Source organism: Tursiops truncatus, chromosome 2 (genome assembly GCF_011762595.2).
Source record: "Tursiops truncatus isolate mTurTru1 chromosome 2, mTurTru1.mat.Y, whole genome shotgun sequence".
Taxonomy (NCBI): Eukaryota; Metazoa; Chordata; class Mammalia; order Artiodactyla; family Delphinidae; genus Tursiops; species Tursiops truncatus.
Window position 1 is genome coordinate 50,768,825 of NC_047035.1, and position 24,547 is coordinate 50,793,371.

The following is a 24,547-nucleotide window of genomic DNA, read 5'->3' on the forward strand; positions in this document are numbered from 1 at the left end:
TTCCAAAAGCTCTCTGAGGTAGTTGGAGAGCCAATGATTATTCTAAATTTTCAGATGAGGAAATCGAAAGTCAGATCTAGGTTTTTTAAAAAGCTCTAGGTCCTGGTCTTGTTCTGTCTCCCTGTAATGTCTTGCTCTCTTAAATCAACCAGAGTTTGTTTCACTGACCGTATGATTAAAACAGTAATCACCTGATTTAGGAACATATAACTTGATGGGTATAGAGTATCTATAAGCTATTCATACGATTGAAATGGAAAACCTCATCTCACCAATAGGGGAGGGGCCCTAGCTTCTGAGATGTTATTTTAAATCACAGGCTGGCTGGCTCTCAGACGAGTGGATTTACTGCTTTGTAATTGCAAAGTAATAACGAGAACAGCATCCTGCTGCTGAATTCTTTTTTTTTTTAAGTATTTATTTATTTATTTATGGCTGCGCCGAGTCTAAGTTGTGACACGCAGGCTCCAGAGCGCATCGGCTCTCAAAGCAGCACCTGGGCTTAGTTGTCCTGCAGCATGTGGCATCTTAGTTCCCCGACCAGGGATTGAACCCATGTTCCCTGCTTCGGAAGGTGGATTCTTAACCACTGAACCACCAGGGAGGTCCCGGTGCTGCTGAATTCTTGATTGCAGAAGAGTTAAAAATTGTGTAAAAAGAACTTATACACGGAGGCAACTCAGGATGTTATTGGAGAGAATCATACAATTATTTATTATCTTCATTGATGTTCTTGAAGAAAAGGAATTACAAGTTAATAAAGAGGTTATAAGTTTCAGCAGAAAAGGAGGAAGGAGAAACTTGAGGAAAAGCTATTCCATCTGGGGAAAAAGAACTTGAAATGGAGCTTTTAAAGTCAGCTTTTAGGAATATTTGGTTTCCCCCAAATCTCAGGAATATAAGCATGCAAACAGGACAGAGTTAACACTGAAACAGCACAAATGACAAATGTGTGGTCTACATTTGCTGCTTCTGTTTCTTATTCCTCAATTCCTTTTGAATCCTCCATAGTCTGATTTCCACCTAGTTATTTGTGGATGCTCCCAGATTCATTCTCTACTCTTTCCCTGCTCTGTCTGTATCAAACCTACCTTTCTGAGTAGATCTGGTCCATGAAAGGAACTGGCAGGAGGCTAAGGTGGTTTCTCGGGCAGTGGTTCAGTCTCTGTCATTTCCGGCTCGGTGGACTGTGCCCTTTTCCTATAGTCCCAGCTCGGGAAGGCAGCCTCCGCCACTGTTCTCCTTCCCACCAGAAGTCCAGGTTTCTGGCATCACCATCTCCTTCTTTTGTTCCGTCAGGCCCAGGGGTGGCAAAAACTTCGTGGCATTGCTAATCTCTGTGTTGCCTCATTGCCCATTTAGCTTCTCAGCTCTTCCATCACTTGGTTAACCAGTTACTTGTACTGAATTTCCTCTACTTGAATTGCCTCTCCTCACTTTTTAATTATTTGTGCCTCTTAATCTTGACCTCTGCACTTTTCTTTCCACACTGCTTTAACTAAGTGAACTCATCTACTCTCATATCTTCAACCATTATATTCACCTCACCGGTACCATTTTTCTACCTGCCTAGAGGATGTCCCCACCTCGCAATGCTGCAAAACCTTTGAGATCGAGATGCCCCAAGTTACTTGGCGGACAGAGGTGATGGTGGGAAGCTTATTGGCTCAGAGATATTCGGAGATTGAACATCAGTGGTAGGGAATAGCAATAAGTATAAAGAATATTGTGGGATAGTGACATGAAATTTAGATGATTTTTCTGCTTTCCACCTGCATGGCTCTAGTCCAGAATCTCAAGCTGCATTGCCTACAGAGTTCCAGGCAGGTAACAATTGAGTGAAGTGGGCAGGATGAAAGAAAAATGGTCTCTTGATTTATGTTTTTTTTGATGCAGAAACGCTTTGTATGCATATTAAGACACTGTAGGAACCCTCTTCCCTTCCATAAGGAAAGTGTTCTCTCCCATTTTTCAGGAAAAATTCTGCCCTCTTGGTGTATCTTTTGTTTTCCTACTTTGGTATAGACTTACAGGTTTTCCCCCCTATCCAAAAGTAGAGAGTTCCTATGAAACCTTTTGTAAGCTGAAAGACGTAAAGAAGCAGTTACCTTAGGACACATTTTGCTAACGGATGCACAAAATAAATGGAGAGAAAACACAGATTCTTACAGACACAGCTCAAAGCTATGGCGGCCTGGTGCTGAGATACTGAACGTAGTTCCTGGGGAGGGAGTTTGGTGGGGCCGTTCTTGCTGCTTGGGCTGCGCACTGACTCTGTAAAAGCTTGCTGCAAAACAAACGCTGAACAATATTTTTGCTTTTTGTCTTTTGTAAAAGCGAAAATCCTTTTCTGATTTCTTTCGGTTGGTGAAAACAGGTACTAATGTAGGTCTTTCATAAAGTGAATTGGTGAAAAGTGAACTTTTTAAAAGCAGGGGATACCTGTAAATCCAGAAAAGTGCTTTTCTACTATAAGTAAACACCCCTGTTTACCTTAAACTTACACAGTGCTCTGCGTCAGTTATATCTCAAGTTTAAATTTATTTATTTATTTTTGGCTGCGTTGGGTCTTCGTTTCTGCGCACGGGCTTTCTCTAGTTGCGGCGAGCGGGGGCTACTCTTCGTTGTGGTGCGCGGGCTGCTCATTGCGGTGGCTTCTCTTGTTGCTGAGCATGGGCTCTATGTCCCCTGCGTTGGCAGGTGGATTTTTAACCACTGCACTATCAGGGAAGTCCTCTTAAGTTTAATTTTTATCTTTTTGTATGTCAGTTGTATCAATAAAACTGGAAGAAAAAAATATTGCAAAGTTAAAACAAAGAAAGAAGACACCCCTGCAAGCCTAATGCTGATTGACACCTCCAGGCTGAAAACTTGCCTTTGACCTCAGTGTTAGGCATGGCAGAGAAGGTGGTGACGCCTGAGGAAATTTGGACAAGGCATGCCCTGTCTAAAGGGGCTGCAGTTAGCTCCACAGCTGAGTGTTGCCCTCTAGGAAATGGGTCTGGTGTTGCTGGATCTTCCAATTTTTAAAGAAAAGCCAGAAATTATATTTCTATGTGCTATCTCCTGATTTGAAAACACTTGGAAACATGTGCTTTCTTTTTTTTGGTATGCAGGCCTCTCACTGTTGTGGCCTCTCCTGTTGCGGAGCACAGGCTCTGGACATGCAGGCTCATCGGCCATGGCTCATGGGCCCAGCCGCTCTGCGGCATGTGGGATCTTCCCGGACTGGGGCACGAACCCACGTACCCTGCATCGGCAGGCGGGCTCTCAACCAGTGCGCCACCAGGGAAGCCCCCATGTGCTTTCTTTGATTTGCAAACATATATACACATGTTTTATTGGCCAAACAAAACCTGTCTGCATGCTGAATTTCCTGTGGGTTTGGTTTGTGGCTTCCAGTCTAGTCCCAGTCTGCGTGCTAAGTCAGACCTATTTCTTTCTCTCTTTTTTATTTTGCGGTACGCTGGCCTCTCACTGTTGTGGCCTCTCTGGTTGTGGAGCACAGGCTCTGGATGCGCAGGCTCAGTGGCCATGGCTCACGGGCCCAGCCACTCCGCGGCATGTGGGATCTTCGGGGACCGGGGCACGAACCCGTTTTCCCTGCATCGGCAGGCGGACTCTTAACCGCTGTGCCACCAGGGAAGCCCCAGACCTATTTCTTTAAACCAGTGTCTTTGAGCTAAAGACACATGCTGGGGTATTACCACAGCTGTTCCTAATCCTTGTTAAATCCGCTGGATGTTTTTCGTTTCTTCGCCAGATCCACTCTTCACGCCTCTCCTTCCTTATCTCTGTCCTGGGAGGCTGACTGGTGTGTCCTTCCTCGATGGCCTTTCTATTTGGCTTCTGGCTGCTTTTGGTCAGTGAGAGGCACAGGTGGGAAAGGGGAGGAAGGGAGGAGAGCGAGGTCTCAAAGTAGATTACACTCGCAGCGTTAAGAGAGATCACCCTTCTTGGGCCATGACTTTGGCCTGTTACTGAGGAAATTATGAATTGCGTAATGTTTCAACCCGTTATCCAGAAAAGCTAGATCTACACCTCAGCAGCTATGGTCCTTGACCAGTCTTGCTATAGAGTTGCAACCAAGACCTCTGACAAAAGTTGCGATTTTTCTCAGAGGTCTTGGTTGCAACTCTTGTCTGAAGCAGGATTTTGCTTCTTATTGATCTGTCTTCCCCAGATTGTCACTTCAGACACACTTCCTGCCTCTAGCTTTTTATATAACAGTGCCAGTAACAGGCATATCTCTTGCAGTTAGCAGTTTTGGATGAATACAAGGTTGCTTTTACTTTTTTAAAGCAGTATTTGCGGGCTTCCCTGGTGGCGCAGTGGTTGAGGGTCCGCCTGCCGATGCAGGGGACACGGGCTGGTGCCCCGGTCCGGGAAGATCCCACATGCTGCGGAGCGGCTGGGCCCATGAGCCATGGCCGCTGAGCCTGCGCGTCTGGAGCCTGCGCGTCTGGAGCCTGTGCTCCGCAACGGGAGAGGCCGCAACAGTGAGAGGCCCACATACCGCAAAAAAAAAAAAAAGGCAGTATTTGCAGTTCATAGACACCCTTGACCTTTGCTTCTATTCCATTTCCCCAGGTAGGATAATCACAATTGCAACACTTTGGTAATGTCCCATACCGTTAAATATAAGACCCACCTTTTCACATTTCCTTTAATGTGGACATGAAATCCCACCTGCTTTCTCTCTTTGTGTAATCTCCAGTCGCTTACTCCCCAACTCTTCTCCCAAGCTGTTAGCCCCTTCATGGTTTCATTTCTTTATCCTTCCTGATGAAATTCCATGGTGTGTCTCATCCTTCAGTCTCTCTCTTGCTGGCATCCTTGCTTCCTTTGTCCCCATGTCCATCTACTACATCTTGCCTGCAAACCACCAGCTCATATCTTTTTCACTTCTGAGATGCTCCTTCTCCAGAACTTGGGTTTCTGAAAGATACTGGAGACGGTCACACTACATGGGTACTGGTGTAGATGTAGGTTTATAGCATCCAATGTCAGTGGAGTGTACAATCCTTTAACATTTCCTCCAAGCCTCTCCCACTCTTCCTAGGCACCCATCTCTACTCCAACTCCCTCATTTTCTGTGGACAGTCTTATTTAATATGTTCCAGGAAAAAGACAGATGATAATTGCTCCCATGTACACATTTTCTGCATGAGAACAGTGTTTATCTCCCGTCATCATGCTTTGTTGATGAGTTGCTCCTATCCAAGGCTCATCTGAGAGCTGAAGTGCTACCTCTCTGATCCCCTCCAAGACTTCAATCTGTCAAATTTACCTTCTATTTTCCATATTTGTGTCCTCTTCATCTTCATTGCTCTTCCCTGCAGAATAAAACCACTTTCAAATCTTTCCCATTAGAGAACTTTGACAACAAAAGAACATCTGCTGATGACCCAGCTCCACTTCTAGATATTCCCCTCCCCACCCCCATCTCTCTCCTTCCCTGCTCGGTCAAGTCTCATGAAGGGGCTGTCTACGCTGCCTCACCTTCAATTACTCTTCAATCCTCAGTACTCTGCTTTCCGCCCCCATCTTGAAAAGGTTACCAATGATTTCCCAGTTGTTAAATCCAATAGACACATTTTGGTTGACATTTTATTTGACCTTAATGAGACATTTGACCTTTTGGACCACTCCATTCTTGAAATCCTTCCCTTAATTTTCTTGGCACTCTTCTCCTGGTTAGTCTAGCTGTCTTCTTCTTACTCAGTCTCCTCCAGTTAGTCCTCAGTTTTGGTTTTCCCCAGGGGCCTCCTCTCAGCCTCCTGTGTTCTTATGCTATATCTTCTTTTTGGGCAGTCTCATCTGTGCTCATGATTTCGCTTACCACTTATGTGCTGTTATTCCCAAACCCTCTGTGTCGAGACTAAACTACTCTCCTGAACTCTGGGCTTATACAGTCAGTGTATTTTTGTTATGTCGTCCCAAGGTACACAAACAACAGTACTTCAAAACAGAACTGAGCTCATTCTCTCTCCTTCCAGCGACCCCCATCCCCACCTCACCTCCCTGGAATGCCCACTGCTCGTTAATGTCAGTGAAGAGAACTATCAAAGCCCGCGTTCCCTGGGTAAGAAATCTGGGCATCGTTCTCAATTCCTTCTTTTACTTTGCTTCTACACTCCCAATTAATCAGTCTATCTATTTTCTAAAAATGTCTGGGACTTATCACCTCCCGTCCAGATCCATTGCCTCTCGTCTCTAAGTTTAGGCCCCTCTGCTTTCTCCTTTAGAAAGAGATTTGTGTGTGTGTGTATATATATATATATTTTTTTTTTCTATTCTTTTTCTGATTCTTTTCCATTATAGACAGGTTATTACAAGATATTGAATATAGTTCCCTTGCTATACAGTAGGTCCTTTTTGTTTATCTGTTTTATATATAGTAGCGTGTACATGTTAATCCCAAACTCCTAATTTATCCCTCCCTCCCCAGGCCTCTGCTATCCCGTTTGATAACCATAAATTTGTTTTCTATGTCTGTGAGTCCATTTCTGTTTCGTAACTAAGTTCATTCGTATCTAGAAGATTTCTAAAGCTCCGTGGCCTGCCTCGTGAGTGGCCGTCAGGCCTGCTCAAAGCTCCAGGATTCCCTGCTGGGCTGTCACGTACCTGCCAAAGCACAGCATTCAAGGCTCCCAAGAAACCAGCCGTGGAAGGCTTCCTTCTTGAGGAAAAATTCTTTGATTTATTCAGAGATCACAGAGGCTAACACAGCCGCAGAACAGAAGAAAATCTGGCTTCATTGCTGTTAAACCCGGTTCAAAGGCTCCAGCTCCTTGAGCTCCCTGCAGGCGATTTTACTATTCCCCAAAGGTAGATCCATTTGGAGCCTGCATGGCTGTGCTAGTCCGGACTTGCAGATTTTGTTATTTTCCTCTATCTCATCAGTGAAGGAAACAGCTTGGAATGTAGGTTCAGGAATACAACTTCCTTACTGTTCCTCCCCCCACCCTCTTGGTATCTCAGATCTTTTCCTGCTATCCCCTCCTCCCCTCAGCTGCCAAAGTGATCTTATATTTAATCAGACTCTTTTCCTCCTATCTCCTATAGGCAGCACCTGGCCAAGAAGGTAAAAGAAAGGACATGCGGGCTGTTGGGTCTGGGGAAAGCGTCACGTGTAGTTCTTCCTGTTGAAACTTTAGGGCTAATACCAGCCCTCATTCAATTAGGTAAAGCTCTAAGCTCTCTTCAAGTTTCATCTCAAGCACCTGATTTCCCCAAGCAGACTGTGGGCCCCACATGCTCCCCTCACTTTGTGCAAGCTGCCCCGCCCTCCAGCAACCTCCATGGTGCCATTGTTCTGGGCCCGTCTTCCCATTGCAGTGCCAGATCCATGAGAGCAGGGCTCTGCCTTTTCTTCTTGATGTTCCCAGGGCCAAGCACATCCTGGGCACTTTATTAACGTGCGTTGAATGAACAAATCAAACGTCACTACCCTCCCCCGCAATGGAAAAAGTCAAATCAACAAAAAACTGACACCCTCTCTCGTTTGGATGTACCATCATACACCTGATCACATAGATTAGAAATGTTCAAACTTCCCTTTTCTTCATTTCCCAAATCTAAAAATTAAAAAACAAAAAAAACCCCCTATTTTTGTCGCTTCTTAACTGGGCTGGAATTCACTCTCTGTTGTCCTTTCCTTTAGTACCATGCTTATCCAGGTTCCTGTTTTCTCTGACCAGGAATTAAGATTTTTTTTTTTTCCTTAAACACCGCTGTTTGAGTGAGTATGCCAGAATCTAATTGGCTGTAAGATTCTATTCCAGAGATTTTAACCTGGAGTTCATGGAGGTCCCAGAGAGCCCCGTGGATGGTCTTTAAAGGTCTGCAACCCTCTGAAATATTATGCGAATTGTTCAATATGTGTGTGATTTTTTTTCCCTTGGAACAATGGTCTACCTTTCTGCTTCCTTTTGAAGGGATCTGTGTTCCCCTCCCTGGTCCTCTCACCTTCAAATTTTCTTATCCTAACACAAGTGTACCTGGGCCCCTCCCGAAGCACCATTCGCATCGTGCCAGTCTCCAGCTTAGACTTGCCTGCCTCCTTTCAAGGCCCTCCTTGATTTGGCCCCATCCTACTTTTCCAGCCTAATTTTACCCTCCTTTCTCGTCTTGAACCCTTTGCTCTAGGTGGCCTGCTTTCCCATAGTCCTAACTTTCCTCCTGCACGTGACAGTGATTCTAGGAGACTTGGTTTGGGATTCCAGGTCCTGGCTGGAATGAGGGGGACTCTCTCTGGCACGGAGCTCTGCAGAAGGTAGTGCAGAGGGTGGAGAAAGCTGGGTACACGTTGATAAGTGGATCCTTGTTGTCTGAGCCAAGAGAGGTGGCATTTTAGAGCAGGACAATCGTGGAACTGTGCTCTGGAGGAGAACCCTCAGAGATGTAATGATCTGGTTTAATCAGCCAAGAAAATGGAAAAAGGGTAGTGGTTGGCTGACGTTTTGGACCAATCTGCTCATGGAGGATGGCAGGAGGGCTCTGGGGTGGGGAGTGAGCAAGCAACAACTGAGGGCAGGTGGAGAGAGCACACAGGGCACTACTCCAGGTCAGCTTCAAGGAGACCAGCAGAAGGTAGCTGGTCAGTCAATCAACTGATATGAATTGAATGGCTACTTCATACCTGGCAGAGCTCTATCCATGGGTCTGCATTTCAGGAGCTGGAGTTTAGTCATGAGAAGGTGACTAAAGATATGGCGTTGGTGGTAGAGGAATTGGACATTGGATAGATTACGAAGGCAGGGATACAATGACAGGGGCCCGAGGCAGGAGTCTCACTCCTCACAGAATAAAGCAGGAGTGTAACTGGACTTCTTAACCTGAGACTATGAAAAGAATAGGACTAGCAGCCAGGCCAGATTCCCTCCTTAATCCCAAAGAATAAGTCTTTAGTGGTAGACTTTCAGGCGCTATGGAAGATAATAGATAACAGCTCACATTTATTGAGCACTTTCTACATGCTAGGTACTGTTCAAAGCATTTCATGTGTATTATTTCATTTAAGCCTCACGACAGCCTTGTGAAGTAGGGTGTATTACATTATTATCCTTATTTAAATTTTTTTTTAAAATTTTGTATTGGAGTATAGTTGATTAACAATGTTGTGTTAGTTTCAGGTGCACAGCAAAGTGATTCAGTTACACATATACACATATCTATTCTTTTTCAGTTTTTTTTCCCATTTAGGTCATTACAGAATATTGAGCAGAGTTCCCTGTGCTATACAGTAGGTCTTTGTTGTTTATCTATTTTAAATATAGCAGTGTGTACATGTCAATCCCAAATTCCCAGTCTATCCCTCCCCCCAGTCCACCCTTCCCTGCTGGTAACCATAGTTTGTTCTCTTAAGTCTGTGAGTCTGTTTCTGTTTCGTAAATAAGTTCATTTGTATCATTTTTAAGATTCTGCATATAAGTGATATCATATGACATTTGTCTTTCTCTGTCTGACTTACTTCACTTAGTATATCATTCTTACTCTTTAAACAAGGAAACTGAGGAGTGGAATGGTTAAGGAATAATTTGTACAAGGTTACACACACTTAGTTCGTGATGAAGGTGGGATTGGAACCCGGGCTAGCTCTTTGAGAGTAGGAGACCTTACTTCAGGCCCTCAAATCCATCTCTTCGGCAGTTGCCAGCTCTGCCCATCTGACTCCTGGGTGTCCTGCAGGCTTCAGGGCACAGCGAATGCTCAGGGAGTGTTGCCACCGCACTGACTGCTACTTGTCTCTATGGGCCCACCCCCCCTATTGCTTCCGTGGTCCCCCTACCTCCTACCCTATGAATGGCCCTGACATTAAGTATTGGAAAGGCAGAGACAGAATGGGGAAAGCTCTGAGAAAAGCAACAAAAATGATTCAGGAAAGAAAGGGATTGATGTATTTGGAAAGATAAAAAGAGATATATTTATCTGACCTGCTGGGTGACAGCTAAGAGAAGATGTGAACAAGAGGGCACATAATGGGCTAGATCTGTCTTTTTTTGGGTACTTTACAGCTCCAGCATCAATACCTGTCTCTCTGGTCTCATGCTGAAGTTCAACAAGGATTTATTGAGTGTAGGAGGCTTCGCTTTTAGATTCAGTGTGTTTCCAGAGGCTGCGTCTTAAGTGGCTCAGTTGTAAGGTAAAAACCCGAGGGCACCTGTGTTAGTGCCTTCACCTGAGCTGATGGATTTTGGCAGCGTTGTTGGAAGTCATCAAATGAATGGGATAAGATAGAAAGATATGACTTTTATATCTCAAAGAGACCTGAAGGATCATCTAATCTTCATTTTCTAGGTATGAAGACTGAAGCTCCAAGCAGTTATGTGATTTGTCCAGAGTCATGGCAAAATTGGTGACTGGGGAGGCAGGGAGGCCTCCTGATTAGAGGGAAGAGCATGGGGCTTCCCTGGTGGCGCAGTGGTCAAGAATCCGCCTGCCAATGCAGGGGACACGGGTCTGAGCCCTGGCCCGGGAAGATCCCACGTGCCGCGGAGCAACTAAGCTCGTGCGCCACAACTACTGAAGCCCACGTGCCACAACTACTGAGCCCGTGCACCTAGAACCCATGCTCCGCAATGGGAGAGGCCACTGCAATAAGAAGTCCGTGTGCCGCAACAAAGAGTAGCCCCTGCTCGCTGCAACTAGAGAAAGTGCGTGCAGCAACGAAGACCCAATGCAGCCAAAAATAAATAAATAAATTTATTAAAAAAAAATTATAGGGGTTGGCAAAATCCATGCTAAACCCAGCTGTACGCATCCAGTCATAGGCAGGTCTGGTCTGGAGTAGGCTTCCCGTGTTGGGAGGACAGTCTGGTACAACACTGGCAAGGAGCAGAAGAGAGTTCCTGTTCCACGTGGTAAAAGGGGGATGCTGAGCAGAGCATGTCTGGTTATTCTCCCCAGGTTTACCAATCGCATGTGTTACTCTACCTCCTTGGGTTGAGTGCACAGCTGGACAGAGAGAGGTCACCAGTGTATCACTCACGGGGCTCTCTCCTATGGAAGGAAACTTTAGTTTTTTGGCTGCACTGGGTGGCATGTGGGATCTTAGTTCCCTGACCATGGATGGAACCCATGCCCCCTGCAGTGGAAGTGCAGAGTCTTAACCACTGGACTGCCAGGGCTGTCCCTGGAAGGAAACTTTAAAAGGTGGAACAAGTGTTCTCTCCTCACAGGAGGAAAGACAATGATAATCCAATAATCAAATGTATAAAGGTAAAATTTTCATTGTGACATAAGTGGGCATTCCTGGTAACTTATTTATTGATGGACATTACAGTTGCTCCCTTATTTTGTTCTTACAAAAATGCAGCAGTGAACATCCTGGGACATCCGCCTGGTAATACATTTGCTAATTAACTAGTGACTCGTAAATTTCCAGGAGCAGGGCTGCTGGCTCAAAGGAAATGTGTATTTCAAATTTCGATAGCTGTTGCCCTATTGGTCTCTAAGAATGTTGCACTGATCTGCATTCTCAGCAGCGTAGGAAAGTAGTGGCAGGCTCAAATGATGGGCGCGCAGTCTGTTTTAAATGATCCAGAGGGAATATTCAATTTCTATAAAATCATATAAAGTGATAGGATGTAAATTTATAGAGTGTTTGTTGGGCATTTTACTTAATATGAACTTACTTAATCCTCATGCCTCTGAGGAGGGTGTTATTTCCATTTAACAAATGATGGTATGGGGCTTCCCTGGTGGCGCAGTGGTTGGGAGTCCGCCTGCCGATGCAGGGGACACGGGTTCGTGCCCCGCTTCAGGAGGATCCCACATACCGCGGAGCGGCTGGGCCCGTGAGCCATGGCCCGTGAGCCATGGCCGGTGGGCCTGCGCGTCCGGAGCCTGTGCTCCGCAACGGGAGAGGCCACAACAGTGAGAGGACCGCGTACCGCAAAAAAAAAAAAAAAAAAAAAGATGATACGGAGGGTGAGCAACATTAAACCATTCAAGGTCACAGAGTTGTAAATGGAGGAGAGAGTTTGAATTCTCTCTGGTTCCTGTGGTCGTGCTCATAACCTTGGACATCACCACACCACACAACACACCAGCTGTGTGACACGGTGATTTTGCAAAGAAGAAAAGATCATAATAAAATGATGGTGCTGTAAAAGAGAAGGTTCTGCTTTCATGCAAATGGTCCAGATAATGAGTCTGAAAGAATCATCGACAATGTGTGGTGTATCTAAGAAGAACTGCTAAATAAAATGTTTTCCAAAGATTTGCATGAAACATCAGCTGGGTTTTGATGCTTGCTGGTTGTTTAAAATGTTTATTCATGTTGAACAATGTTTATTTATTGAAAATACCATCTATTTAAATCAAATTATCTCCATAACTGAATATTTATATGGATGGTTTGTTGAATATTCCTAAACATTTGCCCAAACCACAAACGATTTATTCACAGTTATAAACGTTTACTTCTTTAGAGTAAAATATTGCTTGAAAGGAACTTAAAAGCAAATTGACATTTCTGCAGTTTGCGAACATCTGCAAAGCTTTCTGCACAGTAGCTGCTAGATATTTCTGCCTTAGAAAATAGCTAGATATTCTAATTACTTATGTTCAATATAATATTTAAAATTCATACAGCATCTCTTTTATTGTGTCATATAACAGCAGCAGCTCTTGGCTCTGGGACTGGCTGGTAATAGATGGATTTTGAGATTTTTCGAACACCTCAGCTTTGCGCCAGCACTTAATTAGCTGAAACCCCATTTCTTTCACTGTACACTCCAGCTCCATGAACGTTAGGCCTTAAATAATCGTGGGCGGAACAAATGCCAGTATGAGCTGTGAAAAAAGCAATAAACAAAGTGATGTAGTGCCTCGCGGTTTTATTCACTGTATTGAAGGTTCCAAGGGACTAGATCTGGAAACTTCACCGATGCCTGTAAAGGATCATTGACTCGTCGATGGATGGACGCAACTACTCGCTTGTTTGGCTTTGGCGCAGATGAGTGTTTTCAGGACTCTGAAGGTCTCAGTGGGAAGCCTTGGTGTCCTCACCTGTGAAGGGGGTGCCCAGGGCAGGGTGGGCACTGAATAATGACCTCGAGATCCTCTTTGGCTCTCTCATCTATGGTTCTATGATTCTGATTGCTGAGTCCCAAGGCTGAGAGGGATTTTAATGCTTCCTCTCTTTCTGGGTGTGCCAATTACTTTGTTGTTGTGGTCTCAAGGAGCACTATTTTATTGTTTTTGAAACAGGTGAGGGCCTCAGTGTTCCAGGGTTACACTCAACACCCTCTCTCCCCAAACACATGCCCCCATCCAGTCAGAAAGTGCCCTGTCTTGGTCCCATTGTTGAAGCAGTGAACTTGTTGGGAAGATAGTGAGCCAGTCTGGAGCAAAAAGGCACACACTTGCCAGGAAGGTGGCTTAGAAGGTTGATTCTAGATGTCCTAACCAGCCCCCCACGCCTCCCCACTGCATTCTGTGAGCCTCACATTGGGAGTAAGGGGATACTTACCCCAAGGTAAGGTCTGTTGAAGTGGGGAAATAAACCAGAAAATAGGAAGAGGCCAACCTCAACCCTGTGAATCTCATGACTCTTCTTCTCTCCACCATTCTTTCCTCAAAGTCTTCTTTCTCCAACACTTTTTCTTTTTTTTAAAACCATTAAAAAAATTGAAGTATGGTTAATTTACAATGTTGTGTTTCAGGTGTATAGCAAAGTGATTCAGACTTTTTCAGATTCTTTTCCATTATAGGTCATTACAATATATGGAATATAGTTCCCTGTGCTATAAAGTAGGTCCCTTTTGTTTATCTATTTTACAAATAGCAGTGTGTATACATTAGTCCCAAACTCCTAATTTATCCCTCCCACCACAGTATCCCCTTTGGCAACCATAAATTCGTCAACACTTCTTCTAAGTGCAAGGACATTATGGGAGAAAAACTAGGGTAACGAATCAGGAGAATGTGGAATAGACAAAGAGGGAGAAGAAATAAACTAGGTGACTTGGATTATACCCAGCTGGGATTGCCAGTGGGTTAGGCAGCTGAGAATAGCTGCAGATGGGGCTGCCCCCACTCCCCAGTCCCAGCACTCATCTAGTAGTTGGGGGCTAGAGATGAAACAAAGTAGGGAGAGAAGTATGTGTTCTATCAGATTGTTCCCATTCTTTCCCACTTTGCTTTTAACCATTATGCATCTCTTTCAGGGGGAAAATGTGAGGCAGTTGCAAGGACAAACAAATCATCATACACCCCTTCATTCTTTGGTGATGTTTGCGGTGGCGGGAGTGAATGCGGAGGAGGGGGGGGTCCGCCCTCACTCTCCTCTGCTTGGCTTTTCTAAAACTGCTCCTGCCCACAGTCTGTGATTGTTGTGGACTCAAGGACTCTAAGCCCTCCCCTGACCTGCCTGGCCGTGGCAAGTTAAGGTTGCTGATGGCAGAGGTCAAGCTGACTCCTCTGTGGCTCCTTCTGTCTGGGGGTCCTGCTTTGCTCATCCCTGACTCCCATTTTTGGGACTAGGTGAAGTTCAGAAGACAGGTTGACTAGCTCTCTGAAGAGGAAACTAACCAATACTGTCTTAGACATTTGTTTTGCTTGGCTACGGGTGAGTTGTTGATTGTAAGCCCAGAGAGAAAATGTTTTGTCCTTGGGTTGAGGTTTAGGGATTTAGGTTAATTAGGAAAAGTCACCTATTGGAGATCTATCTATCTTCTTGATTTTAACTCATGTTTTTCTTTGTTGTAGTTTTATTTAATTAAATGCTCATAAACATTAATATACAAAAGTATGTCTAGTAAAAAAATAAAGGTTCCCCCCTCCTCCATCATCTCTCCATAGTTTGATATCTTGTTCTGTAGTTTTTGGATCATACTTTGCCTCATTATCATGTCAGTTACTTAACAAATAATTTTAAGAAAATGAAGGTGTCCAATCCACTACCACTCACCCACAGAGTGTGAATTTGATGGTAGCTCAAGATGATAACTTATTCTGTCCCAAGTGTCATTTATCACAGAGCTATCCTTCTGTAACCATTTTATGGCAATCAGACAAGCTTTACTTAATTTTGTCTTAAGAAAGGCTGATATTTGATGCTATGCCTGTTCTTACCAAAATTTCCATTTTTTAATTTGGCTCAATAAACATGGTAGCCTTTTGTGGTCTTGTTGACGCTCTCTCTGGTTAGACTAGGTAAAAATCCTTAATATAATTGATTTCCATCACAAAATTTTCAGGGAAGAGTGCACGTCTTTTGATTGTTTTCCTGTCACCATGCCCTGTGGTTGTGGCCTCTGAGTTCCTCCTTGAGAGCAGTGATGAAATCTTACCCCAGTGCATAGAACAGTGGCATTCCCTAAAAAAGAAAAGATTTATTGAATGAATAAATGAATTCTGGAAAGTTTTAGGGTATAATAATGATATCTTACATCTATCAAGGGTGTTCCTTTTTTTTCCCCAAAGAACTTATTTATTTATTTATTTATTTTGGCTGCGCTGGGCCTTCGTAGCTGCACGTGGGCTTTCTCTAGTTGCGGTGAGCGGGGCCTACTCTTTGTTGTGGTGCGCGGGCTTGTCATTGTGGTGGCTTCTCTTGTTGTGGAGCACGGGCTGTAGGCGCGCGGGCTTCAGTAGTTGTAGCGCACAGCCTTGGTTACTCCGCGGCATGTGGGATCTTCCCAGACCAGGGCTTGAACCCGTTTCCCCTGCATTGGCAGGCAGATTCTTAACCACTGGACCACTAGGGACGTCCTCAAAGAACTTTTATTTTCTTCATCTCATTTTTTCCTCAGAACAGTACTATAAATTGGGTACAGAATCTCTCCTGTTCCTGTTTCTGATGAAGGACTTGATATTCAAAAATTGTGACAGAAGTGAGACTAGTTCTCCTAGTCTGGAACACTGAGGTTTCATGTTGCACAAAACATCATAAATGTAGTCTTTTCTGTTTTTTTTTTTTTTTGCGGTACGCTGGCCTCTCACTGTTGTGGCCTCTGAGCACAGGCTCCGGACACGCAGGCTCAGCGGCCATGGCTCACGGGCCTAGCCACTCTGCGGCATGTGAGATCTTCCCGGACCGGGGCTCGAACCCGTGTCCCCTGCATCGGCAGGCAGACTCTCAACCACTGCACCACCAGGGAAGCCCCGGATTTTCTGTTTTTTATTAAAGAGTTATACAAGTAATAGATAAATGAACTTTCATTTTAAAATATTGAGTAATACAGGAGTAAAAAGAGCAAAATGTAAGTTCTCTTGTTCTGCAAACACCATTCCTAGTTCTCCCCACTATTCAACTAGCCTCAACAATGTGGTATGTATTTTATATTCCCCCTTTTATGCAATGGCATATGTATTCATGTGTTCATGGCAAAGGTCAAGCCGACTCCTTTGTAGCTCACTCTGCTTAGGGCCCTGCTTTGCTCATCCCTGGCTCCTGTTTCTGGGACTGACTTCTGGGAGTGACTAGGTGAAGTTCAGAAGACAGGTTTGACTAACTCTCTTAAGAGGAAACTTTAACCAACATTTGTTCATCTAAATGGAATCTGGTTTGTTTTATCACTTCACAGTCAATTTTGGAACTTCATCCATGTCAGACACTTAACTCCACCTCATTTTTTTAATCCCACCCCTGCACTTCTCGGCATGTGGGATCTTAGTTCCTCAACCAGGAACCAGGGATCAAACTGTGCCCCCTGCAGTCCTGCAGTGGAAGCTCAGAGTCGTAACCACTGGACTGCCAGGGAATTCCCAACTCCACCTTGTTTTTAAACAGCTGCTTAGATTTCCCAGCATGTGGGTGTACCATATTTAAAAAAAATGACTCTCTTATTGATGGTTATCTAAAGTTGTTTGAACTTTGAAACTTCGAACCTTTACAAACGGTACTGAATTTAATATCATTGTATATGCATCCTCGTGTACATGTACAAGAATTTCTGTAGGATATGGTTCTTATCCCACCTAGGAGTCTTCATTGCTGATTGAGTTAGTGTTTCTTAGTTTTCTTTTGTCAAATTCTTGCTTATTTCCAGCCTGGAACCGTTAAAAAAATTTTTTTTAAACAGTTTAAGCCCATTTATCTTGCAGGTTGGGTGGTTTTGCCTTGCATAATAAGATTAAATGATGGTACATACTACTTCAACTATATCTGAAGACTAGGAGAGATTTCATGATTTAAGAGAGAGATAGCATTTTTGGTTTTTCTTCCTCATACTTCATGGCAGATTCTGGTAAATTTCCCTCTCCTTAATATCATTCTCCTCCGTGTTGCTTACTAACATTTGGTTCGGGACAATAATGGAGCAGTGTAAAACTAGATTTCCCAGGCTTTCTCAGAAATAGAGTGACACAGTTCTGACCAGTGAGATACAAGTCCAGGAAAACTATTCTTTTCCTGACAAATGGACAGATTCAGTAGGCACACATCTTTTACTTCTAGCCTTTTGCCTTTCCTCTTTCCTTTCTGTTGCTTCCTAGAAGGAAGTCTCAGTGTCTCTGTGACCATGAGGACAAGAGCCACATGCTAAAGATGGAGGAGCAGGAAGTTACAAGAAGCCTGCATTGTTGGTGATTTCTTTGAGCACCTGGTCCAGCCATGGTTGGCCTGCCTGTGATTTCTGCTTCCATAAGAAAAATAAACCCTAATTTGTAAAGGCAATCACGTCAGGTTCCTGCTGCATGCGGCTTAACACAATCCAAACAGAGTCTTAGTTACTGAACAAACATAACTCAGCCCAAGTGAGTGAATTTTCTAAAGATTCCTATCTCTGACCTTCAAAACTGTATGTTCTATGTCAAAGACTTAAGGTTTTTTTTTTTCTAGCAAAGTATTCTAATTTATTGCTTTACATATAACTATATATCTGTATATCTCTAATGTAATTATTTTTTGAACTATTATGCAAAAATTAAAAAATATCTTGAGGATTGTGACAAAAATTTGTGCTTGTTTAGTAGATTTTTTTTTTGTTCTTTGTCTTTGGCATCAGCTGTCTGTTTCATGAGAAACTGAATTTAAAACTTCTAATATGTGAGGCATCTTTTCCTGAGAAACCCAGGAGGAAGGCAGTGTCATCCTGAGCACTGTTGTCAGGTTGTTGTCTTTTTTTTTTTAATTTATTTTATTTATTTATTTTTGGCTGCATTGGGTCTTTGTTGCTGTGAGTGGGCTTTCTCTAGTTGCGGCGAGCGGGGGCTACTCTTCATTGTGGCGTGCAGGCTTCTCATTGCAGTAGCTTTTCTTGTGTGTAGAGCACGGGCTCTAGGCACGCAGGCTTCAGTACTTGTGGCACATGGGCTCAGTAGTGGCTCGCGGGCTCTAGAGTGCAGGCTTAGTAGTTGTGGTGCACGGGCTTTGTTGCTCCGCGGCATGTGGGATCTTCCTGGACCAGGGCTCGAACCCGTGTCCCCTGCATTGGCAGGCGGATTCTTAACCACTGCGCCACCAGGGAAGCCCCAGGTTGTTGTCTTTAGAGCATATAGAGTTGATGATTTCCTCCTGGTGCCAGGTTTGAAGGCGGCGGTGGGGTGGGGTCAGGGGGAGGGGCTGTGGGACAGTAATAACGTAATGTTTTAAATAAACATTTCATCAGAGTAAAAGCAAGTGGGAGAAACATCTTTTTCACTTTGTTGATGGAGTGAGTTTGCTTTCATTAAAAAAAAAGTTTGAAAGCTCTTGATAGCGTGAGTTAAAGGGATTAATCTGCTGGAGCCATTACCTTCCCGAGTCACTGAGAGAAGGGTGTGAGTGTGTCTGGGTGGGGAGGGAATTGCTGGAGGATGGGGTGGGAATTGAACATGTCTGAGAAAGTTTGGTATATATTATACATTTGGAGTATTAGTTTCCTAGGGCTGCTATAACACACAGACTGGGTGGCTTCAAACCACAGACATGAATTGTCTCACGGTTCTGGAAACTAGAAGACCAAAACCAAGGTGTCGATAGGGCCACGTTTCCTCTAAAGCCTGTAGGAGAATCCTTCCTGGGCTCTGCCTCGCTTCTGATGGTGGCCGGCAATCTCTGGTGTGCCTCAGCTTACAGCTGTGTCACTCCACTCCTGTCTTCAAGTAGCATTCTCCTGTGTCTCTTCACGTTGTCTTCCCTCTGTGCGTGTCAGTCTCTGTGTCCAAATCCACCCTTTTATAAAAACACCAGTCATATTGGATTAGAGCCCCACCCATTAGGACCTCATTTTGATTTGATTACCTCTGTAAAGGCTCTGTTTCCAAAACAGGTTTCATGATGAGGTACTTAGGGGTGAGGACTTCAATATATCTCTTTTGGGGGATACAATTCAACCTATGACAAAAGGTTTTCCAAATCTAACCTGAAATAATCAGGAAAGAGTTTCTTGCATATATCCACTATTACCTGAATTTTGGAGCAGGGAAACAAAATAGTGAATTTGATGCCATTGGTTGTAAGCACTTTACCTCCTTGAGAGCTCCCCTCCTAGATGTCATGTTCCTTTTTGCCTCCCATTAAAACCATTGCCTGGTCCTAATCAAGTTCCGTTTAGGCCTCTCCTTCTAGTGGTGCCCCTAGGATCTTGGCCTTTCCAGACCCCTCCTTCCCATCAAGAGCGCTAGATTTCAAAATGTCATTTTTCACGGCCACCTCCCTGACCTTGGGGTGGAGTAATTCCATGGCGCTAAGTCCATCCTGGTCACCCCTGAGACGTTCGCTGTCCATTCTCATAATGAGGTCTTGCTATCCCTGGGCAATTACTCTTAAGCAAAGTGGTTGGTCTCCATCTGCAATTTCTGATTTCCTCTCCCCTTCCTAGGGTAATCACCCCTTTCCTTATTCACTGCCTTCTTTTTCAGTTCAGCAAAATGTTTACCCTTTCCCCCAATAATGATTTCTTTCAGAGTGGGGCTATTGGTTCATCAGGAGGCTCTGGAGTTTTCTTCCAGTTAGGCCTGGGCCCTGGGACCACAAAAGGCACAGCCATTTTCTCTGGAAGAAGGCCTTAGCCTTTAGAAATGTTGTAGGCCGTAGAAAAAGGGAACAGAGATGCTTGCAGCCCATTCTTGGAAAGGATGCTTTACCCCCCAGAATGGGCAGAATGACTTCTTCTAAATACAGCAAAGAGGAAGACAAACAAAGTGAGATTTCATGTTAAAAGCAAGTTGGACATTTGTATCCTGTGACAGGCAGATTCTCTGGGCTAGTCTTGTTTTAGCAGGTCCATAAATAGACTTCAAGAGCCACTTGGGGGGCGAGAGTGTTGGGTCATGGATGTAGTCTTAGTTCTTTCCCTTTTGCAGACACGTAGTAGCTACTCATTAAGAAGTGCTTTTCTGAGCCTAAAATAACCTTTAGTTAAGTTTTATGTTGTGAAAGCTCCCGTTACATAACTTGGCTGGTTGTTACATATTGCCACTATAACGAAGTTACCACAAATTTGGTGGCTTAAAATATCAGAGATTATAGGGAAGGTGGGAGGGAGATGCAAGAGGGAGGAGATATGGGGATATATGTATATGTATAGCTGATTCACTTTGTTATGCAGCAGAAACGAATACACCATTGTAAAGCAATTATACTCCAAGAAAGATGTTAAAAAATAAAAATAAAATGCAAAAAGAAAAAAAATCAGAAATTAATTCTGTCTCAGTTCTGGAGGCCGGAAGTCTGCAATCGGTATCACTTGGCAGAAGTCTGGGTGTTGGCAGGGCCCCACTCCCTTCAGAGGCTCTCTTCCAGCTTCTGGTGGCTGCTGGCATTTCTTGGCTTGTGACTGCATCACTCCAATATCTGCCTCCATGGTCTCATTGCCTCCCCCTCTTCTGTCTGTGTCAGATCTTCCCCTGCCTTGCTTGTTAAGGGTTCCTGTGATTGCATTTAGGACCCAGCTGGATAATTCAGGATGCTCTCCCCATCTCAGATCCTGAACTTAATCACATCAGCAAGGTCTCTGTCATATAAGAGGACATTTTCCAGAGATTAGTAGATTATTTTTTTGGCCGCACCCCATGTCATATAAGGAGACATTTTCCAGAGATTAGTAGATAATTTTTTTGGCCGCACCCCACGGTACGTGGGATCTTAGTTCCCTGACCAGGGATCGAACCCTGTCACCCCTGCATTGGAAGCACGGAGTCTTAACCACTGGACCACCAGGGAAGTCCAGTTCCAGAGATTAGGATCTGATATCTTTTGGTGCCGTTATTCAGCCCACCACATGTATTATGTGTGACAGACATGCATCTGCCAGGGACCTCTCAACACTGGGCTGCCTGCCTTTTAAGTAGGCCTTTGTCCCAGCTGATAACTCTTCCCTTTGTTATTATGAGGGCCCCAGCACTCTCCCTGGCCACTGATGTGTTAGCAGGGAGAGCTGTAGAAATTAGTTTTCATATGGCCCGAGATCTCTGCCCACAGCCTTAGTAATAAATGGCAGACCAAGGAATCTGGGTTAATTGCCTCAGCACATGGAGGTGCACTGAGGGGGGTGTGTGTGTGTGTGTGTGTTCACTGTGTTCCTGATTAAGAGAAATGTATCCTCCCCTTGACTTTGAGACTTGGCTTTTGCTCTGGACTCAAGGGTCATCGGGCACTGACAATTTATTTGCAAAGAGGCTCACCGAAATCTCATCCTACCTGTGAGTTCCTTCCTGCCCCTCAACGACAAAGAATCCTTCCTCGAGGTTCTGGTATCCCTGAAGCCCTACTACCTAAAGACCACAGGAGGTAGGAGGGAGCCACAGACGGCTCAGGATTCTTGCTCTAACTCAGAGTAACTGTTTTTTTTTTTTTTAACATCTTTATTGGAGTATAACTGCTTTACAATGGTGTGTTAGTTTCTGCTGTATAACAAAGTGAATCAGCTATATGTATACATACATCCCCATATATCCTCTCCCTCTTGCGTCTCCCTCCCACAGAGTAACTGTTAATTCAGAGCCGGGCTGTGGAGTGTTCCTTGAGGGTTGTTATAGCTTGTAGAAAGCCTCAGTGGATATGTTTTCCCCCATCTTGATCCCTGGGATTTGGCTATGCTGTTTGTTATTGATAAGGTTTTGGGAAAATGGTGTAATTTAACAAAGGTTATTGGTTTTATTCTCCTGGTGCTTCTTTAATTACGCTGCTGACACCAAGCAAGGCAAGGGTTTTGACATTCAGAACAAGACCTAGAGTTGAGTTAGATCCAAACTTTGAATCACTAAGGACCCAGGAGGTAATTTTCCTGTACCCAATTAGCATTTACATTTGAACCCATCAACATGGCTCTCTGTGGAATTTTCCCTTCGTTTACCTTTTCTAAACAGGAACCACTGGCATGGAAGGTTATCTGTATAGTAATGAAAATATAATTAGTATTAAAATACATCCACCATCTTGTCTCATGTTAGTTCTTAATCCCTGTATATATATTTTTCTGAGCCAAGGTGTTCTCCATCTCTTTTCAATCCTAGGAAAGTCACTTAATCCCTTGCCATAGGCTATGATAATGGTGTAGCTAATGCCTTTTGATTCATTACGCAGAGGACAGATGTATTGTCTTCTGAGGATGGTACATCTACCCAAGTGTATCCCTTTGAGTTAATCATGGTCATTGCCTTACTGCATTCTGGACGCCGTTTCCGTTTGGGAAGTGTAACCAGTGAAGATGTTGGGAATTTGGTGTATGAGAAGCAGCTGCTCCCAGACTGTGGAACACTGGTGCTTTACCAGTGCTTTGACAAAAGGCAACCCCGAAGTACATAAGTGAATGCGAAGAATTAAGTTCTCCCCTAAATTGTTCTTAGATCATTGGAATCTACTATTACGGGCAACCTTGAGCACATCGAAAATGACTGACCAAGGAACAGGTGCATATTGATTGGGGCGATTCCGAGACCGCTGATCTGGCTTAGGTGGAGTTAATTTTCTTGCAGACCTGGGGACTCGTAGTTGTAATGTTGTTAAATCGCAAACACCTGCTATAATATGACTTTTTTTTCCTGCTAATACAAATGTTCCTAAGTTGTGTGATGGAATAATTACTTCCATGGCCTGGAAAGAAAAGGATTTAGGTGACTCAAATAGAGCTGAGAGGCTTTCCTCAGCTGAGGTACGTCAGGGAGCACCTACAGACTGGGTGCTCCCTCCATCAAGCAGGGAGGGGCAGGGTAGGGGAGCTGAGTTGTGGCTGTGTGGTGTTGGCTCAGGCGGTGGTTTTGTGTGTTAATTGAAACTTGCAGCTGGGGTTGTTCTTGTTTCCACGTCTCTTGTTTGGGGTCAGACAACAATTCCAACAGTATTTTCTGAGGACTTTTTTTTATTTTTATTTTTTATTTTTTTAATTTTTTTGCGGTACGCGGGCCTCTCACGGTTGTGGCCTCTCCCGTTGCGGAGCACAGGCTCCGGACGCGCAGGCTCAGCAGCCAGGGCTCACGGGCACAGCCGCTCCGCGGCATGTGGGATCTTCCCGGACCAGGGCACGAACCCGTGTCCCCTGCATCGGCAGGCGGACTCTCAACCACTGCGCCACCAGGGAAGCCCTGAGGACTGTTTTTGAAGCCTTGTGGTTTATTGGCTAGTTGAAATAGGGGGCAGGGACGGTGGTTGCCAAAAAAAGAGAGAAATAGAGGCAAAGGTAGAAGACCTGGCAGAAGCTGAGGACCCTTTATTGGGTTTGTCTTAGTCCTTTTATGTGTTTTGCAAAGGGTACCCGGGCTTCTAGTTCCTTCCTACTTTAGCATTTTGAGAATTACTAGGAAAAATGATTGGCTTCAAGTGAATTCCATTTGTAGAAAACTGTAAATAACCTATACATATAAATTATATATAAGTATATATTATATTTAAAATATACTTATATAGCACAAATATATATTATAAAAACATAACTTAAAATAATATATAAATATATATTTTAAATATAAACAAATCACATAAAATATATATTATATGTGAATAAATTATAGTGTTATATTTATTGCATAAATATGTTATATAAATATCTAAATATGTAATATGTATTATATTATAAATACATTATATAAAATAAATATGTGATAAAATACATTGATTGCATGTCGTCTTCGTTGCTGTGCATGGGCTTTCTCTAGTTGCAGCAAGCGGGGGCTACTCTTCGTTGTGGTGCGTGGACTTCTCGTTGCAGTGGCTTCTCTTTTTGCGGAGCACGGGGCTCTAGGTGCATGGGCTTCAGTAGTTGCAGCACATGGGCTCAGTAGTTGTGGCTCGTGGACTCTAGAGTGCAGGCTCAGTAGCTGTGGTGCAAGGGCTTAGTTGCTCCGCAGCATGTAGGATCTTCCTGGACCAGGGCTCGAACCCGTGTCACCTGCATTGACAGGTGGATTCTTAACCACTGCACCACCAGGGAAGTCCCTACGTGTTTCTTAAAAATGACTTACATTTACAAAGTAAAAAGCCTGATTTAAAAAAAAAAATTTCGACTCAGGAATTTGGAGTGGTTGTGAGTGGTAGTTTTCTCCTCAAGATGGTGCTCAAGGTGCTCATGGGCTTTAATTTTCTGTGTTGAATAAACATAGTACTCTATAAATTATGTCACAATCTACGGAATTATTTTCATGTAGTTCTGACAATTCTGTCACATGTCTTACG

At 44.0% G+C, this 24,547-nt stretch overlaps 1 long non-coding RNA gene across 2 annotated transcripts; it reads right to left on the reverse strand.

The window, feature by feature from the left end:
- Nucleotides 1-506: 506 nt before the first annotated feature.
- On the reverse strand, nucleotides 507-6,857 carry LOC109548138 (uncharacterized). 2 transcript variants are annotated; one of them, XR_002174155.3, is made up of 4 exons: nucleotides 6,628-6,857; nucleotides 5,291-5,336; nucleotides 4,652-4,948; nucleotides 507-2,783 (listed from the first exon to the last, which is right to left on the reverse strand). It is a non-coding gene; the product is annotated as an uncharacterized lncRNA (long non-coding RNA). The 2 variants fall into 2 exon arrangements; XR_012329988.1 differs by having other exon boundaries at nucleotides 4,652-5,336.
- Nucleotides 6,858-24,547: the final 17,690 nt, after the last annotated feature.